This window comes from Pteropus vampyrus, unplaced genomic scaffold, assembly GCF_000151845.1.
Source record: "Pteropus vampyrus isolate Shadow unplaced genomic scaffold, Pvam_2.0 Scaffold80, whole genome shotgun sequence".
Lineage (NCBI taxonomy): Eukaryota > Metazoa > Chordata > Mammalia > Chiroptera > Pteropodidae > Pteropus > Pteropus vampyrus.
Genome location: NW_011888861.1, coordinates 432,059 through 457,823, shown reverse-complemented (window position 1 = coordinate 457,823; position 25,765 = coordinate 432,059). Strand labels below are relative to the sequence as shown.

Sequence of the window (25,765 nt, the reverse complement as noted above, 5' to 3'; positions counted from 1 at the left end):
ACATTTAAGAAGGAAATCTATAGATATTATATTTAGATTTGATATAGGACATGAATGATTCCTGGATTACCTATGCCAGTAATCTCTTTCATTATTGTGAAATAATGGGATTTTATAAAAATTATATTGCTTAATAATTTATAATGTTTTATTAATCAAACATAGGCCTAAAATATTTAATTGTATACTTGATTAAAATAGGTATAAAATATAGATCATAATGTACACAGAGATTGAAAACAATATACAGAGAAATTCAAAATTAGCTCTCAGTTACCAATCGTAGATATTTTTACTGTTTGGGGAAGAAAGATTATGTGGGGTATATACTTGAAATTACTGCTTTTAACTGTGATACCAGGAATATAATTATTCCAGTTAGGGCTTGTTCATTACCTCTTTCAGACCCTCATTATTTTGAGGAAATAGGTGGTTCATAACATATAAAATAGTGTGTGCTTGCTTTTTATTCAAAGAATGAAACCTGCTGAGAAATGATGTCATTCCCTTAAACTCAGAACAATTAATTAAATCATGGATACATGTTTGCGTAATACAATTAAATTAGTATCATGGAAAGCAATTAAACTGTCCCTGTAGATACAGTGGCTTTTTAAAGAAATAGGTTTTGAATGCATACATTCCATGAGTGTCTTCTTCAACAAAGCAATTTTTGTGGAATAAACTTTCTTTCCAGTAATTTGGCCTTCGAGTATTGTTTTTGGATTATTTCTTTTGAAGATGTTGGTAAATCATTTTCAGTGTTTTCAGTAGTGGCAGAGCTTCGTATCTTGAGAGTACATTTAGTGTTAGAATTTTCACAGGTCATTTGAAGCCAAATCTGATGAATAAAGTATGTGATTTGTTAGTGAGCAATGCTGTTTTAGTTAAAAATAAGGCATTTTTGTTTATCTTAATCGATTCTGAAAACTTCTAAAAGGATTTCAAAAAGTGTTCATAATAGTGATTTTTGTACTTTTTGGGTTTCTTCAGAACATCGCAGCTCATATAATTTCAGCAAAGAACTCATAATCATTGTCTAGCCTAATAAGGTATGGTCTCCCAAGGTGACTGCTTTGGGGGTAACCCTCATTTAGATATAGATGTGGTAGAAATATGTTAGAGATACGTTGGAGAGAGAGAGAGATGTTGGAGAGGGAGATGTTTAGTTTGTAGTCACATTTACTCTGGAATATAACATATGCTTTTTGGTTAATGGAAAATAGTCTCTTGTAAGGCCATCAACTGAGCTTCTAGTTCATAAACACATAAGAGTAATGTGTGTTACATATATGAAATATTTGTGATAAGCTTACCTGAGTTAGAATAGTGTGTTTAGCTTGGGTGCCCACAGTTTCAGAGAAATCATTTTAAAATTACTGGGCTGTTACAGTTCTTCATAGTTTCTTTGTATATAGCTTATTCATTCATCCCATGTTCTCTGAACATAATATATGTTATGATGCTAGGAGGTATGAAAATGTGCAAATGAGCTAGACATGGATTATAGCAGACAAGAAATATATTGTTGCTTGGCAAGGGAAAAGCCTTCATATTGTATGTTAAATCTTAGAAGTTATTTTAGTAAGTGGTCAATCTTTAACATATTCTTTCATTTTTTTTATAATAAAGGGGAAGTAGGGTCCACTTCATTAAAAGAGCATTTACAATTTACATTTTAGACATACTTGGTGCTAATGTCAAGTCTGATTACAATATCTCATGTTTGAATAAAGAAAATATCTCTGTAGAAAGAAATAAACACTAGTTTAACTGATATAGGAGCGTGTATTATAATTAAATGACTGTATTTTAAACGTTTCCTGGACCTGGCCATTTGATTTGAAGTAGTTTTAAATTTTAAGACTGAGGTCAGTGGGATATTTTATCTCAGTCTTAAGAACTGGTAACCATGACATTTCACATTAATATCTTGAGTTTATCTGTAAAATAAAAAATATTAAGGCAAGGAGTAGATTAATTCTATGGGAAGCTGAAAAAGTAATGGACTTCAACTTCAAAATACAACTAAGTGAAAATGTCTTGTGTACTATGCTTCTTTTAGGTGACACAGTATTTCGTGCCAGCTAGTTTTATGTAAAATCAGGATTTTTGTACACATTTTCATGGAAGGGAACTGAATTGGTTAAAAGCTACTGTGTGTTAGGCATTTCATATGAGTTTCTCTAAGGACCAAATGAAATAACTTTGGAATGAAGTTTCTGTGTTTTTCAAGATGAGATTGAGACAGGGCAAAGGAAGACACATGACATATGTAGTGTCACTCAACTAATATGTGCTGTAACTGACATTGAGACATGTCTGCTGTCTGTCTCCATAGCCTCTGCTCTGCACTATGCTATGTAGTCTCTCACAGTTGATATTTTAAAGGTATTTTGTTGGAAATTGAATAATAATAATGGCTTTTATTAGAGTCTTTTTTTTTCTGCCCATCATTTTGAAATTTCTTTTCTTTTAGAAGTCTTTTATATATGAACCTTAGTAAAAGCCTTTTTTTTTTTAATCGGATGGGAGTAAGGGTGGTATGTACCACTGGACTCCATACCGCAGAAACACACTCAGTTGATTAATTTTAGCACTGAGTTAAGAGTTGGAAGTAAGCTGTTCCTTTTGTTATAGAGAACAGCATCAGCTGAGAGTTACCTGGTTCATTCCCACTTCCTTAATTCTAAATGTCAAGTCATCTCCCAGTGGAACATAAATACGTCATCTTGATTTCTATATTCTTCTTGAACCTCTAATGGAATTCAGTGAAGGAATCATCCACTGTCTTAGTACAGGGCTCTTAATTTGCCTTCTACATGTACTTCTTTAATCTAGCCTTCTTGATTTTTTCACCATCATGATTATTTACATGTGTATACTGTCTTATAGTTTGCAAAACATTTTCATGTTTGTTGCTGATTTTATATAGCTTATACCTGAAGATAAAGACAGAACAAGGACTTTGTTAACCTTGGCTTTTAAAAATTCTTTTAAAATATCCTGCTATTTAGGTTTCTGACTTAAATTATGTGTATTAGTAGTAAGTATAATAAAAAGTTTAGTTATATGCTGAATAGAACTTTTTTCTTAATGTCATCCAGAGTTTCCGTGCAGAAATTCTTTATTCTGTAGCCAAAGGTGATGCTTTTTATCTGAAGGTTCTAAAGTCCATCTGGAATTATAGTGACAATAAATTGTATTCTAATCATTTGCACAGTGTCTGTAATGCAAGTGATGTCCATCAGCTTATAGATTAAGTTGAATCTAAGCATTATTCTAAAGTTCAGAAGTTAAAGAAAGGTTATGTAAAGAGAAACAAAGCCTTTCATGTACATTAAAATAGAAACTGTTTATTGATCTGTAAAATGTCCTCCTTATGTGGGCATTTCAGGCTAATTTTACAAGCTTTTACTATTTATCTATATGTCCTATGTGCAGGAAAGCTGTAGTCTCAAGATAATTATTTAAAAGTACTTCCTTAACTTGCCAGTAATTCACTTTCACCTTTCCTTCTTGGTTACTTTGAAAATATTCTTAGTAGGTTATTGGCATGAAATACTAAGAGCATTCTTTATAAGTTTTTTTTTTCTAGTTATTTTATACAGAAACTTGAGACTTTTATTAAAAGCTGGTTTTGCATGAGGATCTGACAGCACAGAGGTAGTAGAAGTAGACGTTTTTTCAGGGTGTGACTTCCAACGAAGTAAGAGAGATGTACCAGTTGTGGTAGGGATGACAATTGCTAATGGATCACTGAACTGTATTCCTTCTTTCAGACCTCTCCAAGGAACTCAACTTTCAAGGAGAGAAGTCTTAAAGAGGTTTGGTAGCTTTCTTACCTTTTATCTCCCCACGTTAGGATTTGGTGAGAGAGAATAATTTGGAGATATCTAAATGTAAAATGAGACCTCTGGGCACATTGCATTACAGTATATGGTAAAGAGTTGGATTAAAGCAGTAAATGTGTGAACAAGACAGCCTTTTTTTTTTTTTTAACCTGACCTTGTGTTTTAGGTAGATGCAGTTTCGGAATCCTATACTTAGAGTTATGGAATGGCTAGCCTGAGTTGGGAAAAAGCTTCTTGGGATCTCAGAAGGAGTCAAGTAAAGAAAAGTTGCTCTTCACACCACATTTCCCTTTTGTTGAGGACAGTAGATTGGGAATGGTGACAAAGTAAAAGATGCATTGGTTGAAGTTGTGGAAGGTGAGCAGCAATTTAAAGGGGTTAAAATATGATTTTTAAACTGGAAATTGCAGAGGACATACTTGATTTCCTAAATAAAACCAAAGATTGAAATGAAAGTCAATATAAGAGAAGTAGTGTATGCATGTATGTGGGTGTGTGTGAATGAAAGACCCCATCATTTGGAAGGATGTGGAGACATGTAACTGAAAAACCATTTATAAATAATTAGGTCTTAAAAGTGCTTCAATTTGGAAGGCCATTGATACATATAATTAATTGCCATTTGTTATGCATAACATTCTGGAAAACTATCACTGTTGCCTTTGTGATCAGGGATAAATATACCCTGTACAAGTATAATAATGTTGGTATGTGACCTGAAAAGGGAGCTGAATATGTACATTTGTTGAGGAAAGTGTGGTAAAGATACTGCATAGCTTAATTGGTGTATCGTGGTTAATAGTTTTTCTATATTTTAAAAAATTTGAAACTTTATTGAATATAATTTAATCATAAAATTTACTCATTTTACCTATAATGTTTATTAAGGAGATTGTCCTTATTTTAAAAGGAGTCCAAGTTGACTGAGAAATGGGGGGAAATTGCTTTTCATTACATAAGGAATCATATTATGCTTTATAATAAAAAACTGAATAAGATTTTCTATTTGAGTTCCTAAAATTTAAATTATAATGCTAAAATTTTTGTTTAAGTTTTGCAATGCTTTAGTGGAATGTGCTATTTCAAAAAGATAGTTTAATACATTTCAAAGGGGTGTTGGGACTCTTTATTAATGTGATATAAATAGGATACTTGCCAATTTTTCTCATCTTTACATTGTGGGCTTTTTTCCCCCCTTCTTTAAATAGGGCATGGAGAGATATGGTTTCTGTTATTTTATCTTATTGGTCCAAGAATCTCCTCTTGTAATGAGATGAAACAAAACTATGTGTGTTTGAACCAACGCTCCATTAAGTGGCCCTGGTTTTGATTTTATATTAAATTGTGTGTTATCTATACAGATTTAGTAGTGTCAACTTTTTAAAAAGTCCCAAGCAGTATTTTCTTTTATGTTTGAGAGTGAACTTGCATGGTCGATTAGAATCTTCATCTTTTAAAGAGATAAAGAGAAAATCTAGTCTATGACCATGCCACCCTGAACAAGCCTGATCCTGTCTGATCTTGGAAGCTAAGCAGGGTTGGGCGTGTTTAGTACTTGGATGGGAGACCACGTAGGAAAACCAGGTGCTGTAGGCATAAAATAAAATAAAAAATAAGGGATTGTAAAATGACAAAGTCTTTGCAGTCTGTGAGATCAACCAAGCGTTGTCTCATTTAAAAAAAAAAAAGACAAAATCTAGTTCGCTCTTGTGAATTCTAAAATATTTTGGTTCCAGGTGCTAATTTTTCTTATCCTGGTATTACGTCATAAGTGAATGTCCAATAATAGTTAATATCTCACACATGGTCATTCAGTTACTTTGATAAAAGTTTTAAACTTTTTTTCCTCAATTTTCTACTAGTAGATGTGGGAAAAGTTTACCTTTTTTATTGTCTTTCTTTGGGAAATTGAAGATCGTTTTTCATCCCGTTTCACTTTTGGCCTGACCTTTTTAGATTACTCGAACCTCTTTGCATTTCTCGTAGCATGTAATAGTTATACTGCAATTCATGTGTAGTCATATTAATTTTTTTGTGTGAATAAACTGTGGAGTGCTAAATTGTATTAAGATGACTTTTCAAAGTTGCTGGCATTCTAGTTTTGAACCACTTAAAGTATTTTCTAGAATTTTTTTGAGAGACGAATCAACACAGACCCATAGATTTTTAGAAACTTGACATTTGATTAATTGTTTAATGAGTCAAATTACTATTTGAGATTTTATAAAACTTTTTTGGATAATTCATTTAGAAATAATAGCCTGTGTTTAAATTTTAATGTTTTAAAGAAAATGTGTAGATGATAAATTACCATGAAAGCTTTACACAAAAAAATCTTTTTTCTGCATTGCCATATTTTATTTTGAAGAAAAACATTTTTTGAGATGTTGATACTTGTATGCGTGAAATAGTTTTGGTTCTTTTGGCCTTTAAAATTTTAGCGGGTTTGGATTAAAGAATGATGTATTTTTAGTTATTGGACAATAGATGGCAGCATTACCTTACTTGATCACTACAGACGTGAAAAGTGAATTTCATGATACAGATAGTCTTCTGATAAAATTATTAGATGTTATTAAATTAGTTAACACTTAATTTTTTATGATTTATTGCTTTTTAAACTTTCACTAGTATTTATATAAGAATTGGACAAATTGACCTTTTCAGAGGCAGCATGGTCCTGTGCAGATATCAGCCGGCAATATGTGTGCTAGAGACCACATATGAATAATTCGTTCATTGACTTACTGCTTGATAACTTTCTTGCTCTGTTGCCCTGACTGTGTGCTTGTCTTAGAATGTGGTCATTGTCCTTTTGCCCATAGGAGCTGACTGAGGTGAGAGTTTTTGAATCTAAGAACAAATATTTGTTACCTTTACCATGGATTACTTTTACACTTACTAAAAACTAACTTTTGCATAAGATGCAATTTGATTTGCTCATGAATCCTCAAACCTATTAACATATGTTAAGGTTAATATATATGGGTGATTTAATGGCTTTTTTTTTTTTTTGCAGTATTTGTTACTGTACATCACATCACCTAATCTGATCATTTTAGATCCTAACTCTTGTATATGCTGCACTGATGCTGTTTAGCTTATTTTCCCCTGACTTAGAGACAGAGAGAATGGTACCACAGCTCGTTGCTATCTTAGATAATTTATCTGTTTTGCATGTTCTTTCCCATGGCATGTGAGTTCCTTCTTAGTCATCGTCAATCTTTGACACCAGAGACACTGTTGACTAGTGATGAAGAGCAGACTGTATTCAGCTATTAATATTAAGCCAGATTGTAAAGCCAGCTATTGCCATTTATTAGTTATATGACTTTGGGCAAATGACAGTATCTCTGTGCTTCAGTATTCTCACTTATTTGATGAAGACAACAATAGTAGTCCTTTCTAAGAATGGAATGTGAGTACATACATGTAAAGGGTTCAATGTGTTTGGTATTATTACCATCATTAAACATAGTACCTGGCACAAAATAGGAATTCGTGTGTTTTTGTGTGTGTATGCATTGGTGAAGAAGTGAAAAAAAGATTTTTCACTATAATGTATTGAAGTAACTTTATTCTTTATAAAAGAACAAAAAATGTATTCTAAAGGTTAAATAAACATGGCATGTATGTCTGTGCATGTGTGAATCCCTTGAGTTTTTCAGTAGAATCCCATTTAGGTGGCTGTCAAGTCCAGTCTGCATAGTCTTGACGGATCTTGGATAAGATCCTCGTACTATCACTTTTCCTGACATGGACACTACAAATTGTTTTGAATCTGAGATCTAATTTAATCCATTCTTATTAAATTGGAAGCAGTAATTGCTTTCAATTTAATGGAATTTAATTCAGTATTAGAAATTTTGATGTTCCTTCAAACTTAATAAAATTTGGTTATATATATTTCCATGTATTTGTCTGTATGCCTGTGTACTCGCAGAGAGCAGTGATCTTGGAGTGCGACTTGTATTCAGATGTTGAGTTATGTGCAATGATGTGAAAGGGAGCATAGTGTAAGTATGGCAATGAGAATGGCAGTTTCTCATTTCTTTTTCCCTTTTTACCCAGGGAATAAAGCAGAGAGAAATAAAAGTAAGGGTCTTTAAAATGAGACTTTCATCCATTTGAAAGAGGGGAAGGAAATTAAGAGTCTCTAGAGAAGATCTGGAATGTTGTTTACTCTTGAGGGTGAGCATCCATCCAGCCCTCATAATGATGAAAAAAGAGCTGTGGGTGAAATGAAATCCTTCAAAAATTTATTCTTAGCATTATATTCGGTCTTTCCCACTAAATCATTTTTGGAAATAGCTAAGTTTACCAGTTTTCAAGTCTTAAACTGTGCTTTTTCTTGAATATGTTATGAACAGGAAGTGAATCTAATTAATCACCTAAGTACATTTCTGAGTTAATGTCTGATTATTGCATTTGATCATGGAATTCTGTTTCACAGATATATATGGCTCATCCCTGTGGCTTGCTCTTTGCTTTCACTCTTTTAGTATTTTCAGTAACTATTTTAGCTACCATCATATTAGCTATTTTCTTCTTTTTTGCTTTATTTTTAATTGAGTTGCTATGTAATTTCACATTATTACTTATTAACTGTGATTTTGAAATCTCTATAAAGAACTCCTTGATGACTGCAATTTGAGTAAAGTTTGTAGCAACAAGTGAATCAAAAATAAACAGATCATTAAGAATATTTTCTTTCCATGTGACAGCTGAATTGTTATTTAGCTTATAAAAATAAAGGAACTGTGAGAATGTTACAGCATAAATATTTTAAGGTCTAAGAAAACCATTCAGGAAATCATTGGGAGATGTAAAAATGGAAGACATTGAAAATGGTATACAGACATCTAAATGTGAGATCAAATTAAGGCAAAGAAGCTTTAGGGACAGTATTTGAAGCTTATCATTTCCATCTCATTTGTAGCAGCTTTTTATTCTTGTGACTTAGGTAAGTTACAAATTATATGCAAACTATAAATAAGGAGTGTTTTTTTCTGGGGGAAAAATAGAACCCTTTGTAGTTTTAAATGCAAGTTGTTTTTTTTTTTTTCCCCGTTGGTATAGATAGGAAGAATATTATAGAGTAAGAGTTGCATTTGTGAAATGTAAACAGCTATGTGAATGTAGTCAGTATTTGTGTATTCTTCATGTAATAATTTAAACAAATATCTTTCCTTGCTAAATGTATAGAAAATACATTATAAAAGCAATAAAATTATTTTGCAAAATCTTTTGCAACATAGAAGTATTTGTATTACTTGTAACACAGAATAAAAAAAAAAACAGGATAATTATGGATATAACTATGGATTTAACTCATTATATAATGTTTAAGGAATTAATGTTGCAACTTACAAACTAGCAATTTTGATCCAGCAGTGGCTCAACTGAGGGATGTTTGGATCAGTCATTAAAATTTTCTAAGCTTCTATTTTCTTTGAAATGAAATGATACTCTCTCCTGACTTCATGAAATTGAAGTGAAAACATAAATATGAGATAATATTTTAGTTTTCAAAAATAATTTTAAGTTTAAAAATAAATAACTCATTTATTAAGCTTCAGTGTTATTAAATTGTAAATTGATGGTTTGAGAATTGCTTGCTTTACTGTTAGGTTATTTTTGTACAGTTTAGGAGCTTAGTTCTTAAATATACCAAAAGGTGGCACTGTTTACCTGTGTTTAATATTTTAATTTGCTTTTTGACAAAAAAAAAATGTGTTGGATGTTTTATCCGCAAATATATTAAGCTGAGGTTATATTTTTTTTACATTTAATTTTCTGTTTTGTAAATCGGTCTTTAATTCATGTAAGGTTTACAAGGACCAGGTTTTATTTTTATTTTATGGTTTGGAATTTTAGATATTTAACAATCATTTTGTAGCTATAAACTCCTGTATAATCCAGTATAATTAATGATAAAACCTTGTATTAATGTGACAGCTAATGTTTCATGGAAAACATAGTTGCTTTTGTATAGCAAAAACCATTAATTTTTTTTAAGCCTCTAAAAACAATCCAGTGATTAAAACATAACAGCCATAAAGAAATGATTTGTGTGACTCTTAGGTCACACCACATAGGTTTATCCATTCTGGAATGTTACTTTGTGTTAAAAATACCTTTGAAAATTTAGCAAAATCCTTCATTGCTTGAGTTTCCTACTGGCAGTGGTGTGATAAAAGGGGTATCTAAATTTTATGAATAGCTTCTTTAGGTGAGAAATGCAAAAATTAGATAATATGAATTTGATTTGAAGTGAGGATTATTTATATAGCAGGATATGGCAAATACATTTCCCATACAGTTATGTGAAGACCTCCTGATTGTTCATTCATAGAGCATATTATGACCAATGTAGTTTATGACCCAAGCAAGATAATACAAGTAGGGTATTTTTATGTCCAATTAAAGCTATCTAGAGTTGTTTCAGTATAAGCAGAATTTGCTAGTGATTTTTACTGGAAGTAAGAAAGCACAGAATGCTTCTGTTAATAATATAAAATGCTTGACTCTTGTTTTAGAGATAATGTGACGAAACCTTAGATAATTTCAAGAGTGTTTCCACTGTTTTTATTTATTTATTTTATTCAAAGTAGAAAATGTTTCAAGTCAACTTGTACATTTCAGTTTTTTCCTTAAATATCACTTTTAAGTTACTAATCCTTAAAATCTTTTCCTATTTAAAACTCATCCTCATAACTCTGAAGTGACTGTCTCAGTTACTAAATGTATATAGTTTGGGAGAATTGGAGACATACTTGGCATTTAGAGGTTTCTTTTATGTTCCTATGAGTGTATGTGCTTATATATTTAAATGCTCACTCTTGTTGCTGCCTTTGTTGATGTTGGCAATATGATACATATGTGATTTATTTTAACTGTTTAAAAATGCATAATTAAAGGAGGACTTGATTATTCAGCAACTGTTCCAGGAGCTAAAGACTATCATTTAAACATTTTTTTTCAGTGTTTACCAATTGTTCTTTGAGCTGTGAATAGTGTGAAAAATTGAAAAAAATGACACTTGAATGCTTCAGAGGCCATACTCTTAGGATATTCTTACTGTAGGGATTAAAAAAGTGTTTTAATTACATAGCAAGGCACTGATCTGCTATTTTACCTATTTTCGTAGCTGTAAAATTCTGTGGATATGGTAAATAACAAAGGTTTATTTTCCTAAATGACTCAATGATTTCAGATTTTTGTAAGAAATTATAAAAAGCAAAAATGTACTCAGAATGACTTTGAAAACAACTTGTTTCTGGACACTAAATTGAGCAAGACAGCCAGGTGTCCCAAAAATGCTTTCAACAGGTTTCCTCTTCTCTCCCCTGCTTGACCCACTCTCAGGCTCTCTGTAATTTCACATTTGACTGTCAAGGTAGGAGCCGAAGTAGTCAAATGTGATATACAAGCAATATTTTTTCTCCAAATAATACTTGTTATTAAGTCTAGTCAAACAGCATTATATATTCGTTAAGAAAAAAATATCTATCATGCAGGCTCCATCTAATGCTCCTTTAGATGCCTTATAATAATGTGCTAATTTATGCTGATGATCTTACCTCATGACCCTTCTGTGTGGCCTAGATATGTTAATATGTTATAGCTTTTTAATTTCAGTCATCTGTGTTGGTTGAATATACTTGTTAATCCATAGTACCACTCACCAGTCTGTGTCAAGGACTGGAAAAGAACAAGAAAAAGTGTATTTTAGAATCAGTTTCTTTAAGCATGCATTAATAATAGAGGAAATTATAAAATAGACATAATTTTAATAAGACTGTTACATCTGAACATTCATTGAAAATTGTTAGTCCTCCAAGTACTGTCAGCTTTTAATTAGGAAAGAGAGTTGGGTCATTGGTTTTATTAAGCAAGGACTTATTAACATTTTTTGATTTTTTTTTTTTTTAAACGTCAATGAGAAAATATCACAAGAATGAGGAATAGACAGAATAGGCAGTTTTCAAGAAGTCAGTCATTTTATTACACCCATTTTTTTATTCTGTAAACTTGATTATGTGTCTAAAATTCCTCATGGAAGGAGAATACTATATGTGGTCAAGAATTTCAAGATCTTATGATGAGGATAGGGTAAGGACAACCAAGGGCTAAAACATGAGAGAACTAAAATATTTTTAAAATTTGTTAAAATTTTCATAGAAGGAAAACAGTTTATGTGACTCGATTCATTTATTATCCTTCTTCATCCACAGAAACTTCTCCTTATAAATTATATTTTTATCTTTTCTACAATAAATATTTATACTAGGAGGGATTTTTTTCTTTTTATATTTAGCCTTTCATCTGAAAGTGTAATGCTCCTTTAGCTTTGTCTTGAGGATGTTCTCTTCCATTGTTGGGTCTCATCTTGAACTGAAAGACACCAGTCAACTCAAATGTCTGAAAAACTTAAGGTAATTTTTAAATTAGTATACTTGGTATAACTGAAAACGTGTTTCTCAAACCTCTGTGAGCCTGCGATTCTTTGTCTCTAAAATGGGTTACAGAGTTGTGAAAAATAATAAATGGTCGAGAGATGTTAGCTAATATTATATTAAGTGTTAATAAAGAAAACACCATTATATATAAATGTTTTAGATTTGAGTCTATGAAATGAACTGGTAACTTAATGGAATTTGATATAAACGTGTTTAATCCATTTTAATCTATTTAAACGTCTTTTAGTTTTATGTGTTTGTTTCTTGCACATCTTTTTCTCTTGGTGAGTGTTAATTAGGAAATGAGGCAAAATAAGATATTGAAGTAACATAATAAATAAATGGCTTCTTTGGGGAACTAGTGAGACAGAATGGAGTAATTTATTAGAAGGAATAAGAGGTTAGGAGTTGGAAGATTTGAGGTCTTTCTTCAAAGATAATTGTGATTATTAGTGAACTTATTATCTTTTTACAGCTTTTAAAAATCTCATCTATGGAATAATCCATTTTGACTGTTCCAGAATTATGAGGGACCTAAGTGTGAGGGATGGGTCGTATTTGTTCACTCATATTGTCTAACTCTGAAAGTGGTAAAGCACTATATTAAGAAATGTCAGGTGTGAAATCCTTGAACATTTCTAATTCCACTCTTCCTTCCCTTGTTGTCCCCTAACACACCTCAGATCGGGCTCTTCCTTAACACACCACTATGACTGAGTTTAGCTCTACTTGTAGCACTTATTAGACTTTTGGAATTATTTACATGTCTTTCTCTCCTATTAGACTGAACTTGAGTACAGATATATCCCGATTTCTTGTATTCACAGTACCTACTACCATATTTGGCCTATAATAAGCATTCAGTGTTTGTCGAATGAATTTATACCAACGTTCATTTCATTTATTGAGAAATTAGTAAAATTAACTGAATGATTTTACAGAGCATAGATTTGGTTTCTTATTTTGCTCTTTTTAATATTCAGTGTAAAACTGATGATTCTTACCTCCTGAAAGAATTATATTTAGCATTTTTCGAGTTCAAGTAATCTTTTATAAAATTTTGAGACCCTTTATGAGCTTGACTATAGTAAATGGCCTTATTGATGCTTAACAAATACTGTGATTCATGGGTGCTTAAGTATGGATTTCTTGCTTAAAGTGATTGAATAAAATAGGTACATTGTTCTTTGTTAGTTTCCTCAATTGGTTCTTTTAATTTTCCTGTTCTTGCTGGTGATACCTTAAGGCATCTGGCCAGTGTTGAGTATTTCTTCCTGACTCATCATTCTTTCTGTCACCTGCCAAAGAAATGCTTTTACTTTGGTCAAGAGCATTTGGAGTTAGCTTTCATTGTTGGTGTAAGTCATGGAACACCTGATGTCTAAACATGTCATACTAATTTGCATTGACTGCCAGCCACTGGAATACTTAACTCTGGTGCTATGCTTTTTTAAACTTAAAGATGTTATGGAGGATGGAAAAATCCTTAATCTGAATATGAAAGTAGCTACCCAATTTGAAGATTCTTTTCCCATTCCCAGTGTGATTTCCCTTTGTGAGAAGTCTAGTAGGTTGTATTAAATTTACTTTTATATAGTCTTTCAGAATCACTAGAATTTTTTTCTTTCATATAGTTAAGTCATACCTTTTTGAGATAATTTAGATAAGAGGAAATTGAGGGTTGAGAACTAAAAAGGAAGAAAAGTGGCTGATAGGTCATATGTAGAAGTTTTAACCTTTCAGCAGAGAAGAGATACTTCTGGGCCCTGGTAGTTACCATCTTTTATCTGAAAGCTGTGAGGAAGCGGAGATCTTTGTTGGAGGGTTCCTGGAACCTTGCAAGACCCCAGAAAGTGGGAGTCTGTTACAGTAAGAAAGGAATTGATTGGGCTTATAAATATTTGGGTACAGTGAAAGCTTCTAGAAAGCACTTTATCTGTTGCAAGTGAAAAGAAATTTCTCACATTTGAATGAAATTGTGGAAGTGAAATCCTGACTATTTTAGAGACCCTTAAAAGTTCAGCAGTCGTCATTACAAACTGAAAAAGTAAATTGTCACGTATAGTCCTGTCTTTTGATGCTTTCTTTTAGTACTACAGAATATTGTAGTAAATTTAAAATACATTGGCTGGGACTTCTATGGATTCTTTTTCTACCTTTGATCTCCCTATGTTATCTTTCCATTAGATCTTAAAATCCTCCTAGAGGATCAAGACATTATTGGTTTTATCTGTCGTCATTAAATGAACATCTACATTTTCCAGGACACACTAAATTCCTCTTAAAACTTTTGAAAGTATGTAACTACAGACTGTATAGTATTTATTTATATTATTAATTAGATCATTAATATATTATTTATTAATATATAAGTATAAACAGCATTCACATTATTCAGAAGCATATACACAACACACAATTCCAAAATTGTAACAAATATTTATTTTAATGCATCATTCCTGTTTTATTTTGTTCTTTCAGTTTTCTTTTTTGACAAACAAGGAACTATCAGTAATTTCAGTGTCTTTGAGTTTGCATGCCCAGGCATTTATTTATTTATTTTTCCAATTCTTCCCTTTTCTTGAAACAAATTTCTTAAGTAGTTAATGATTAATGGCATTTTCTTTATCTTTTGTTATTAAAACACCACTTCTTTCTCAAAATCAAAAAAAAAAAATATTCTCCTAGAATATATTCTCTTGCTATGGGAATTTATAGAAACATTCGCCCCCTGATTGGGAAAGGAGTGCTTTCCAGGTATATTTCTACAAGGGGGGAACCTATGTAAATCTGTAGAGAGAAGATTGTGTTGAGCTTAAAGAATAAGTACTATAGGCAGGAGAATTAGAACAAGCTTGATGTTAAAGCAGCATCTGTTGAGTTAGATTCTGTGCAAGATTGACCAACTTGGCTTGTGATCTTATCCAAGCCATTTAATCTTTCTGAACCTTATATGTAAAATGAGTGAGTTGAGCTACAGTGTTCTCTGTTCTTCATAAGTTCATTTATTCATTAACTATCTGTCATGTGCCTGTGGTGCTCGGTATTTAGCACTGAACAAGACAGATACGGTCTAATCCTTGTAAGAAGGCTCCAATTTCCCTATTTCTGTTGACCTGTCCTTCTCTTGGTCCTTCCTTTATCTAGTAATTGGGTGGATAATGACAAAATGAAGAAGTGTGAAATGATTAATTACAAATTTTGGGGACCCGTCTGCTTTCATTTACAAATGAGTCAAAGAACATAGTTTATATAGTTAAAAATGTTATTAAAATGAAGAAGTGAATTATCTGCTAGTGGAAATTATTGGGTGACTTGAGAGTGAGAAAAGTGAACGACTGAGCTAGAGAATGATCTTGTTCAAGTTTAGGTGTATCAGGTATAAATGCAAAAGATTTATTCTTGATAGCGAAAAGTAAAAAAAAAAGGTATTTCAATTTTTGGGGGTAGTTACTCATGCTGCTGTACTTGAAATTTATCTTGGAAAAGGGGAAAATAATTTGAATAGAGTTAATAAAAATAAAAGGAGTAAAATTTTACTTAAGCAATACAGTGAGGCATCCAAAATGAAAAATCTCACTTTTGGCTTCTAGATCTAAGATGACATTCTAATCTGTGTAGGTTGGTTCAAGAACATTTAACTATGTTGGAAGCAGTCAGGTTGGCTCCACAGAATTTAAAACTCTAACTACTCTCAAGATACTGATGAAAGCAACTAAATTTATTGGTTATCAGGTAGCGAGAATAAGTTCAATTTTCTCTAGACCTGTGACAATTAGAGGTTGGTTCTAGCATATCTAATGCTTAAGTTTCAAGGCTACCGCTATTTGAGAGCTGTTTGGGGGAGATAACCTTGTAACACATACATTTTAATGAGTACATTACTTTTACCACCTGCTGAAGTAGACTTGGAGTGACTACTGACCTGAAGTGAATGCCTGTGTTCAATATTAATATGGCATGTCTGGATCCAGACAGCAATCTTTCATTTTGACATGCACATAGTCAAAGTAAATTAATGTTTAAAACCCGAACACTTTAAGTTGAGCCAGTGTGTGCATTCCATAATAATCCTTCAGAAGCAGTTTACATAGAAATGCTGAGTGCTTTCTTATACTTTATTTATTATATGTATGGGTCCACATTGCAGTATTTGTAACAAGATTTATCCAGTTCTATTTTTGTGACTCACTAAAGAAATTAATTATTTTAGGATTTAGTCTTTGCATGTTTTAAATAAAATCACACTGTTTTTATATATTTATGCCTGGCAAGATAATAGCCTACTTTCACTTATATTATTTTTAGATTTTTTTCTTTTTTTTTTATTACTAATTTCTCACTTTTTTTCTGCTCAAATAATCACTAATATTTGAACGTATAGTAGTAATTTTTAATAAACTAGGTTTGGAAATAGTGTGTATTTATGAATATGTAACAAGAATATTGCTGGAGCATTTTTCTTTCTTGCATACCATTTTCTACGCTTGCTTTTACTGGTTAAAAAGACATTCATGGCAGATGTAGTAATGGGGAAATTATATTAACATTTAAGTATTAAATTAGCTTGTAGCCAGAGTCTCCTACTAATATGTTGACATTTATTAAGTTCAGGATTTTAAGGACCATGTTGCACAACTCATTGTTGCACATATCCTGTTTGCCTTTAACAAAATGTATGTGAGATCTGCTTTTCTAAATTGAAATATTCCATTGTGGATTTTAATGTTGTTACTATTTTACCTTGCTTGTCAATGTTTGTTATTTATGTATTAAAAATATGTGCATAGTGACCATAATGAGAATAGTATGTGATTGGTGCCGTATGTAATCAAGACAGTTTTCATAACACTTTTACAGTTTAATTTCAAAGAAAAATCTCAAGTTACATTTATTAGCAAACATATTTCAGCTCTAGGGAGTTTTTTTCTCCAAAAAGATGGCAGATGGAAGTAAACCTAATATGTATTTAAAGAAAATATGCTGCATTTATTTTAAATGATATCTTTTACATCAGCATGATGCTTTATATTTTGTCTTAGAGTTATAATAAATGCCATACTGTTGTTAATAAAATTCAAAATTAGATTTTTCTATGTCCGACAATTTATTTTTTGTTCAGAAATATATATGATATTTGTCTTAGAATAGAGACCATCAAATAACAATTGTAAGATTGTACTTAATATATTTGTAGTTTCCTGAATCTTGGACATCCCTTGGATCAGGAAAATATTGCTTAACCCATGGCGCAGTGGATTTAGATTGGACTTGGGAATGTTGTACAGGGAATACCTATCGTTTCCACTGAATGATGTTTACCTGATAGAGATGAACTTTTTGACCCACTGCTCTTCCAGTAGTAATGGATTTGCACTGATTTGAGCATAGTCTCTCACTTGGTCCTGTTTTCAGTTCTCATGTGTAATGGCTGGCTGGCTGGCAAAATTAAACATCTCTTTCATGCCTGTGGAAGGCAGTGTAACTAGCTGCTGGTTCAAATTTACAATGCTGGCTTGATTACTATTATGGTGTCACTACCTGAATTAACTAGTTGTAGATAAAATGCCTATATCATATGAATATACTAATTTTTTTTTTTGCTGCATGGGGAATTTTTGTCCTCATGTAAGGTTTCATGAAAGGATACATTAGCTTGGATTAATTGGAAAATCAGCATTTTAATTCCACGTCTCCCCCAGTCAGATACTTTGTGAGTGATTTCTACAAAAAGAATATATAAGAAATTATGTGATTGGGCCTTTTACTTCTGATCTGATTTTAATTTGCTTGCTTTTGTAATTTGCCCGTGAAAAAGCAGCCATGTTATACCTCTAGAAAGATAAAGGAGTTTAAGTGTGCATGTGTAGCTTTTTATGGTGTCTTAGACATCTGTGCAAACATACTATAGAGTACATTTTGTTGAAGTAATGAGACCTCTCAGAAAGTAAGCAGTACTGTGTAGTCTCAGAGGTCTTGGGCTGTTTTGATGGAAGCTAATCCTATACCTCCATTGATACAAATATGATGGGCAGACATTTTCTTTGGTGAAAAATATTTCACAGTAGACTGTGATATCCACTTCTTACAGCTTTATGGACTTACTTCAGGGGGCTGGTTACTGAGAGCAAAATATGTGCATGATTACATATAATCAAGGTTAATTTTTATCAGGGGTCACCACATTTTCGCTATGGTCTGACAATCGTGACCTACATTAAAAAAGCCCTGTGGGTCTGTCTGGTATGTTTTTGCTTGATGTCTGGATAGTTTATTTCAGATGCTTGTCAGTTTCATTATATATTATCATTTGAGGCTCTTGCTGGATTTTCAGATATACCATATAAACAGTGTTCTTTGCAATTAGATTGTCATGAGGGAGCTTCTGTTTTATGGTGTGAAAACTTTAATCTCGAAGGATGAGTAATTTTGGGGACATATTCCATTTGGTTTTGTGTTATATTCACCTGGTAGGTAATTTTGAAATAGAAATAGACTTTAGCCCTACAACCAAGATTCCAGATTTGGTTCAGTTCATTCTTTAGTTCTTCTTGGAGAAAATATTTTGGAGTTTTTCAATTCAAATGCATTTTCCTTGCTTAAGAAAAATCCAGATGAGTAGTTTATTTTAAAACATAGCAACCAAGTAGGATTTATAAGATCAATTTACAAATATTTTACACTTTTGCTGGTACAAAAAGAATGGTGCATAGTGTTTTTAAAAAATGTGATTTAGGACATTTTGGTAACTGAAACACAAAACTTAATGGTGGTTAAAACTGAGTATTTGGTTTTGTAGTTTTAAAATCATATTTAATTTTGGCCATATCTATCTTAGTAGTTTAAAGGATAAACAGTTCAAACAGTAAGAAAAAAGCAGTTTGTGTTTTGTCAGTTTTCAACTTTAGATATCAGTAAATCATTGCTGTAGCCTTCTTTATCTTTTGTTTGCACAAAAAACCTGTTAGAATTATGTCTGGGGGGACCATCTGCTGTGGTTCCCAGTCTTGTCAGTGTGATAAGGGATAAGCTGTATAAACAGGGGCACAAAAAAAAAAAAAAAAAAAAAAAGGAAAAAAGGGGGAAAAAAACAGGCTGCTTTTAGAAAGGGAAAAGTGTGATGTGGACTTAATTTTATGTTGTAGCTATAGGATTTTGCTCAGAGTCTGTCAGGATTGAGGCTATACTGTGTTTATTTAGAAATCACAAGGCCATGCTATTTGAATGGTTTACCTTCACATGAACATTATATCTTTCTTTTTGATTACATGGTTCCTATTTTGGAGGTCAAGCTTTTATAAGCTCTTTGAACACATTTCAATATACTATTTGACATTGCAATATTTTCCAAATTGTCTATTTAGTTTTTGGATTTTTTTCCCCTTAGCTATTAATTTTTCTCTGAGTTGGATCCTCAGAAATCATCCTTTTCCTTTTTTCATTTGCAATGAGGTAATGGTGCTTCACAAGGAACAAGCCAGTCATTTCCATGGCAATATACTCTACCAAAACATCACCAATCTGTCTTGCTCCTTACCTTTAAAATTTCAAGCATAAGAAGGACACTGGTGTGTAAGCAGCAGCATTATTCTTATAAGCTTATTGATTTACAGTAGAATTAGAGGAGAGAGAGGAAAGTCAATTAAAATATTCACCTTAAAAGTACCTTAAATTCACTTAGCTATATATGTGTGTATATGTGTGTATATATATGATTTATTTTATATTAAAGTTTTTTTTTTTTTTAGGATGGAAAAATAGAAATTCCAAAAAATTGATTTGAAGACTGATCATTTAATATGTATAAGAACAGTAAAATAATAAGTAACTGAGTTATATTACACATGTAAACGTATTACCTGTTACTCCAGTCATGAGAAGATTGCCTTTGCTTAAAGGCTCTAGCACATTCCCATTAGTTAGTTTGGTTTAAGGCAGTATTATTTCAGCACGATAGTGGCACCTTGAACTTCTACATGAGTTCTAGAATTTTGTCTTTTTTTCCCCCTATTAGAAGGTACTAGTGAGATGATGTGATTGCTTATTTATGGAATAGGAGAATAATCAATGTTCCATCATTACCAAAAATCTTATACCCTTTGATATCAAGTATTATGATGTGCATTAAAATTATTTTTAATAATTAAAATATATTTTAAGAATATATTTGATTTCTTTCCCATATATATTTTGCAGAATTTCCAAGGTTTGTTGGTGTGACCTGTGAAGATGGTAAAGATTTCCCCATGTTCCCTGTCATATATCTTGCAGTGTATCTTTGCCAGTCCTTATTGTACTCTGTCTCTCAATTGCGCTCCAGAGGTTGACTCACCTGCTTGACTGACTCCTCCTGTTGGATGCCAGGAACTTTCTTTTCTCTGTATATAGGTGGCATGGTGCAAGTGTTCAATAAACGTTGAGAGAATAGTGATCAGAATGAATGGAATTAGTTGTGATAAACTTTTTTTCTATGGCAAAGGTATATATTCTAATTATTTTTTCTGTGTGTGTATAAAATGAAGTTGGAATGTGTTCTATACATCTGTTTTGTTTCTTAATTTTACAGTATATTTGATGTCTTGGGCCTACTCCATTGTGCCTGTTTGGGCTTCATATGCAGCCATCATGAGAATGCCTAGGCCTATCTCTTTTCCCTATTGCCTTCGTTTCTAATGAGCCGACCCTGGCAACTCTTAAGTTATCTGTTGTGGAAGAAGGAACTGCTGGTGATGAAGGTTTTCAAAGTCTACAGGCACTACTTGGTGGATTGCATTACATTTTCTTATTAGGAAATATTTGACAGAGAAAAGGACTAAAAGAATAAGATAAGGAACAGCTATATACCACCCCTTACCCGGATTCAGAATAAAACAGTACTGATACAACTGAAGCTCACTCATATATGGAGTGAGGATTAGGTGGAAATATACTTTCATTCTCCCTTTCTGCCTGTTCACTCCAGAATAGCTTCAGCCTGCAAAGGAAATCTTCCCCTCCTCTGTGCTTCCATAGTACTACCCTAGGCCTGTGTGTATATTGAACCTGCCAGTGTGTTACAACCATCTGTTCAGATGTCTGTCACCTCTACCAAGCTGTGCTTCATCTTTGTGTTCCCAGCACCACACACAATGGCTGGGATGGAATAGGTGCTCAGTAAGTGCTTGTTGCATGAATGAGTGAATGAGTGAATGAGTGAATAGGTACAGTTCTATTCTAACAAACACCATTTTAATGAAGGATTCTATTTAGCAAAACTATTTCCTTGTCTAGTCCATAGTTCTAGGGCCTTGCTGCTCTGATTTGAACAAATTGAATTAAACAGAAAATCCCGTAGAACAGATGCATTTACAAGTCTCTGCTCACACAGCTGCTGGTCTATTTAATAAAAACATTGCTTTTTTGATTGAGTATTCATAGTCCTTTTTTTTTTTTTTGTTAACTCTATTAGTATCGTGGTGTAAGCATAGACTACAGACTGTCTGAGATGACTGGAAGAATTAGCCAATGATCACAACTAAGAGAGACAATAAGAGAGATGTAAATAGGATGCATATGGAAAAGGTTTTATTCTTAGATGTAGTTTTTATAAAAAGAATAAATACATATATTTGTTTCCCTGGACCATAACTTGTAAGTCCTTGAGTCCATATTTCTCAGGTAATTATTTTAATTTTCCCTCTCTTAAATCGCCTATGTATAACATTCCTACTCTAAATTATAGAATATATACAGATGCATTTGCTTTTTAAAAATTGTAAAGTTCAGGTACGATTTATATCTTATTAAATGTACAGCTCTTACGTGTTTATTTAGTTAAATGAATTTTCCTCCATTTTATACACCTATATACCACCACCTAAAGAAGAAAGAGAATATTTCCATCTCCCCAGAAAATTTTGTTGTACCGTTTTCCAGTAAATCCTCCCTCTCCCATCCCCTCTGCAGCAGCCGCTCTCTGTTCTATTTCCACTTATTCATGGGGGTCATATAAGCAGAATCATATACTAAGTACCCTTTTGTGTCTGGCTTCTTTCATTCAGACTATTTTCGAGGTTCATTTAGGTTGTTGCATGTATAAATTCCATTTTCTTCTAACAACAAAAATGTGTACACTAGCAACCAGACAAATTTATTTTTACCTTAAAGCTGAGATGTTGAGTAATGCTTTTTTAGTATTGTTAATAGAATTAATGACAACTCACATTTATGGAGTGCTAGCTCCTGTGCTAAGTGCTTTACATGCATTATCATATTGGGTTCTGCAGTTATCTGTTTACTTAGCTCTCTGTGAGAGACATATTTGGTGAAAGTCTTGACATCCGATAAAGGACTTGATGTTTGCCAGAAAAAAAAAGCTATCTTGTGTTCTAAAATTCTAATCTTTTCCTCAGGACTGAGCATTGTTTATTGTTGATTTTGATAAGCTAAAATATGAACCAAGAAGAAAAATATAAAAGGTCAATAGAAAAGAGGCATTGGGTAGGAAAGAAAGCAGTGCAATGGCTTAGTTTAGATTCCCCTTACACTGGCTGCAAAGAAATAGCCTTTGTACATATGCAGAGTTAAGTTTTTCGAAGTGCTTATACTAATGCAATGCCCATCTTTCTGTTTAGAATTATACCAGTCCAGCTTTGACTGGTATAATTAAATGTGTTTTTTCTTTTTAATCTTTGTTTTACACATGAGGATGCTGAGGCACTGAGGGATTGAAGGACTGGACCAAAATCATATAGGTATTAGGGGTAGAGCTGGGCTTCTTAGCCCGGCAGGCTGCTTTCAGAGCCCACACTTTTAATCACTACACTGTTTGCCACAATTCCCCATACCCAACCATAGTCTTTTCCTTCATCCTAGTGGTGATGCTGGGTGAGTATTGGGAGGGTTAGTAAGGATTGACACTATCCAAACAGATGTAATGATTAGGACTTAGTTTTATGACTTGTGTAATTCATGAAATAGGTCTTGAAATTATAGTGTTTTTTTTTTTTTTTTGCTGCAGGGGAGTATATTTAGGAAGGAACTACTTACAGTTTGAAATCTGTGGGAGTAATAGAAAGAGTACTTTAAGCCTCAACAAAGCTAATCATGCAACCAATGTTGTGCTTATTCAAGCCTGTATGTATTAGTAGATTGGTGTTTCTCAACTAGTTGTCTGTAGACCCTGGGGGTGAGAGACTCACCAGATTTATTATAGGGAAGGTCTCTGATTGTATGTATGTGTTTTCTTAGTCATTGGTAATTGAAAGTATTATATCACCATGTGGGGTCCTTGTACTCAGAAAGATTGGACACACCTTGCTCTAGGTCCTTTACTTTGGGAATTTAGTGTTTACAGTTTCAATTATTTTCAAGCACCCAGAAAGTCAATGACATTTAATAGTTTGTTATAAGAATAACATCAGTTTTATAGAGTTATGAGAATTAAAAATAATGTACATAGGAATCAGCTATAAGAAGGCTGGAGTACAGATTCTAGTCATTTGGTTACTGAGTGAACTTAGTAGAGCTTTTTACATGTCTCTTTCACTTTCAATACTCATGAGTTTGGAATGGGCTCAGAATGCATCCATTTATCATTTAAGGGGTCACTGTTATTTCCACTTCTTGACCATGTGGGCCTGCTAGTTACTTTCCTGACTTAGGCCTTCACTGTTACTTCTGCCCCTTCATCCTTTTGATTTCTGTTTGGTCTTTAAAGATGCTGTTCCTTTATTTTTTATTATCTAACTCCCCTCTCCAGGTTATAACATAAGCTGTTTATGGCCGTCACCTTTCTAAGTATTCCGGATAGTATTTTAACTTTTTATTGCTGGGCTATTAGCCCTTGTGTCTCTCTCCTCAACTAATGGTTAGGTCAGTTTCATTGACACTTTTTTCATCATAAATAACGTTATTTTCCCAGGAGAAGCCCAGATGTTTTTGCAGCTCAGCTTTCAGAACCTCAGTGTCACCTCTTGAAGCAGTAGGTCACCTTGCTTCTTACTAACTTATAACACTGGATGTTGTGAAAACCTTGAATGGAGTTATTATACACTTTCTGCAGTCTTCCTTTTTTTTTTTTTTTCTTTTCTTTTGTTTGAAATTACTTTTATTTTTTTTTTGATATATATACCATATACCCTCTCTTTGGTGAAGGTTGCTTTAAATACACAATTCTTTTGTAAAGCAGTATTTTTTCCATATACTAACTCATAAGATATGCTGCCTGTATTTGGTTTAGTAAGAAGCCTTATAATTCTTTGAATTTTATGTGGAGTCATTTTCATAGGGCCTGCTTAGTGTATACTTACTTTGTAAAATATACTGAGCTACATGCTGTGGGGGACATAGATAAAGCTCTGTCCTTTATTCTTATAAAGCATTCATCTTACTAAGATTTGAAAGGTGTGAAGCTAATGTTTTGGGCAAACCAAATATAATTCTTTTTGTTAGAGTTTAGGTAAATATTTGAAGAAAAATTTTATACACTGTATGAAACTCTTAATGTATCGCAAGTTTCATTAACCTTCGTTTTTAATGCTGTTGCTCATGAAGTGTGGGTATTAGATCCAAGTAGTATGACAGACAGTAATGATGACTGCTTTAGCAGCCTTCAGAATGGAGCAGCGGAAGAGTTACAGCTAGTACAAAGTGCCTGTAGTAATCATTAAAGTACAATCTCCAGTTTTGGTGTTATTTTATCCATGATTTATAATAAATATCTCGAAATTGCAGATTTTGCCTTTTGCAATAAAATAGAAGTCAGTAAGTAATGTCACAACCTCTAACATCTAGGTTTTGGTTTAGCAATTCATGGTAATATTCAAAATCTACTTAACTTTTACTAGGCGTTAAGCATTTTTCTGAGCACTGTACATATATTAACTTTATGTTTAGGATTAAGCGTGGTTTTCAAAAAATGAATGCTAAATCTTTTTGGAGAAATACAACAAAGCTCTCTTGAGAACCTTAGCTTTGGAAAGCCCAGCCCCCCTCCTCTTTTAAAATGTGTATAGATATATAGATAAATATATTTTGAAAAATAGACATATAGCAAAATAATAATTACTTTTTGAGGAGGAAGTATTTTCTTCATGTATGTAAGTGATAAAATACTTTTGTTTTTTCATGAGACATTTTACAGAGACACGTTCATATATATGAATTTTAACATGTTGCTTAACTCTTCAGCATTTCTGTGAGATATAATGCTATGTGCTGAGGGAAATAATTTAAATGAAAAGATTTAGTTTTATTTTTTAATTTTTTAGTTATCTCAAGTGGCGGATATAGATGATCCCAATATAAGGTGATGTCCCCATTTTCCTAATGAGAATATTAAATAAAGTGTTTTGGCAAGCTGGAATATATAAACTTTAGGAATGAAGATGAAATTGTCAAATAGCTTTATGTTTAGTTCAGAAGTGAAGTGAAGTCTACTTCACTTCTATTTGACTTGTTTGAAAGCCA

At 32.5% G+C, this 25,765-nt stretch overlaps 1 protein-coding gene and 1 pseudogene across 9 annotated transcripts in view; both read left to right on the top strand.

Moving 5' to 3' along the window:
• CDKAL1 (CDK5 regulatory subunit associated protein 1 like 1) overlaps positions 1–25,765 on the top strand; it is a 459,847-nt gene that overhangs the window by 15,333 nt on the left and 418,749 nt on the right. The gene's annotated exons all lie outside the window — the stretch shown is intronic.
• Positions 5,332–5,450, top strand: LOC111741620 (annotated as a pseudogene).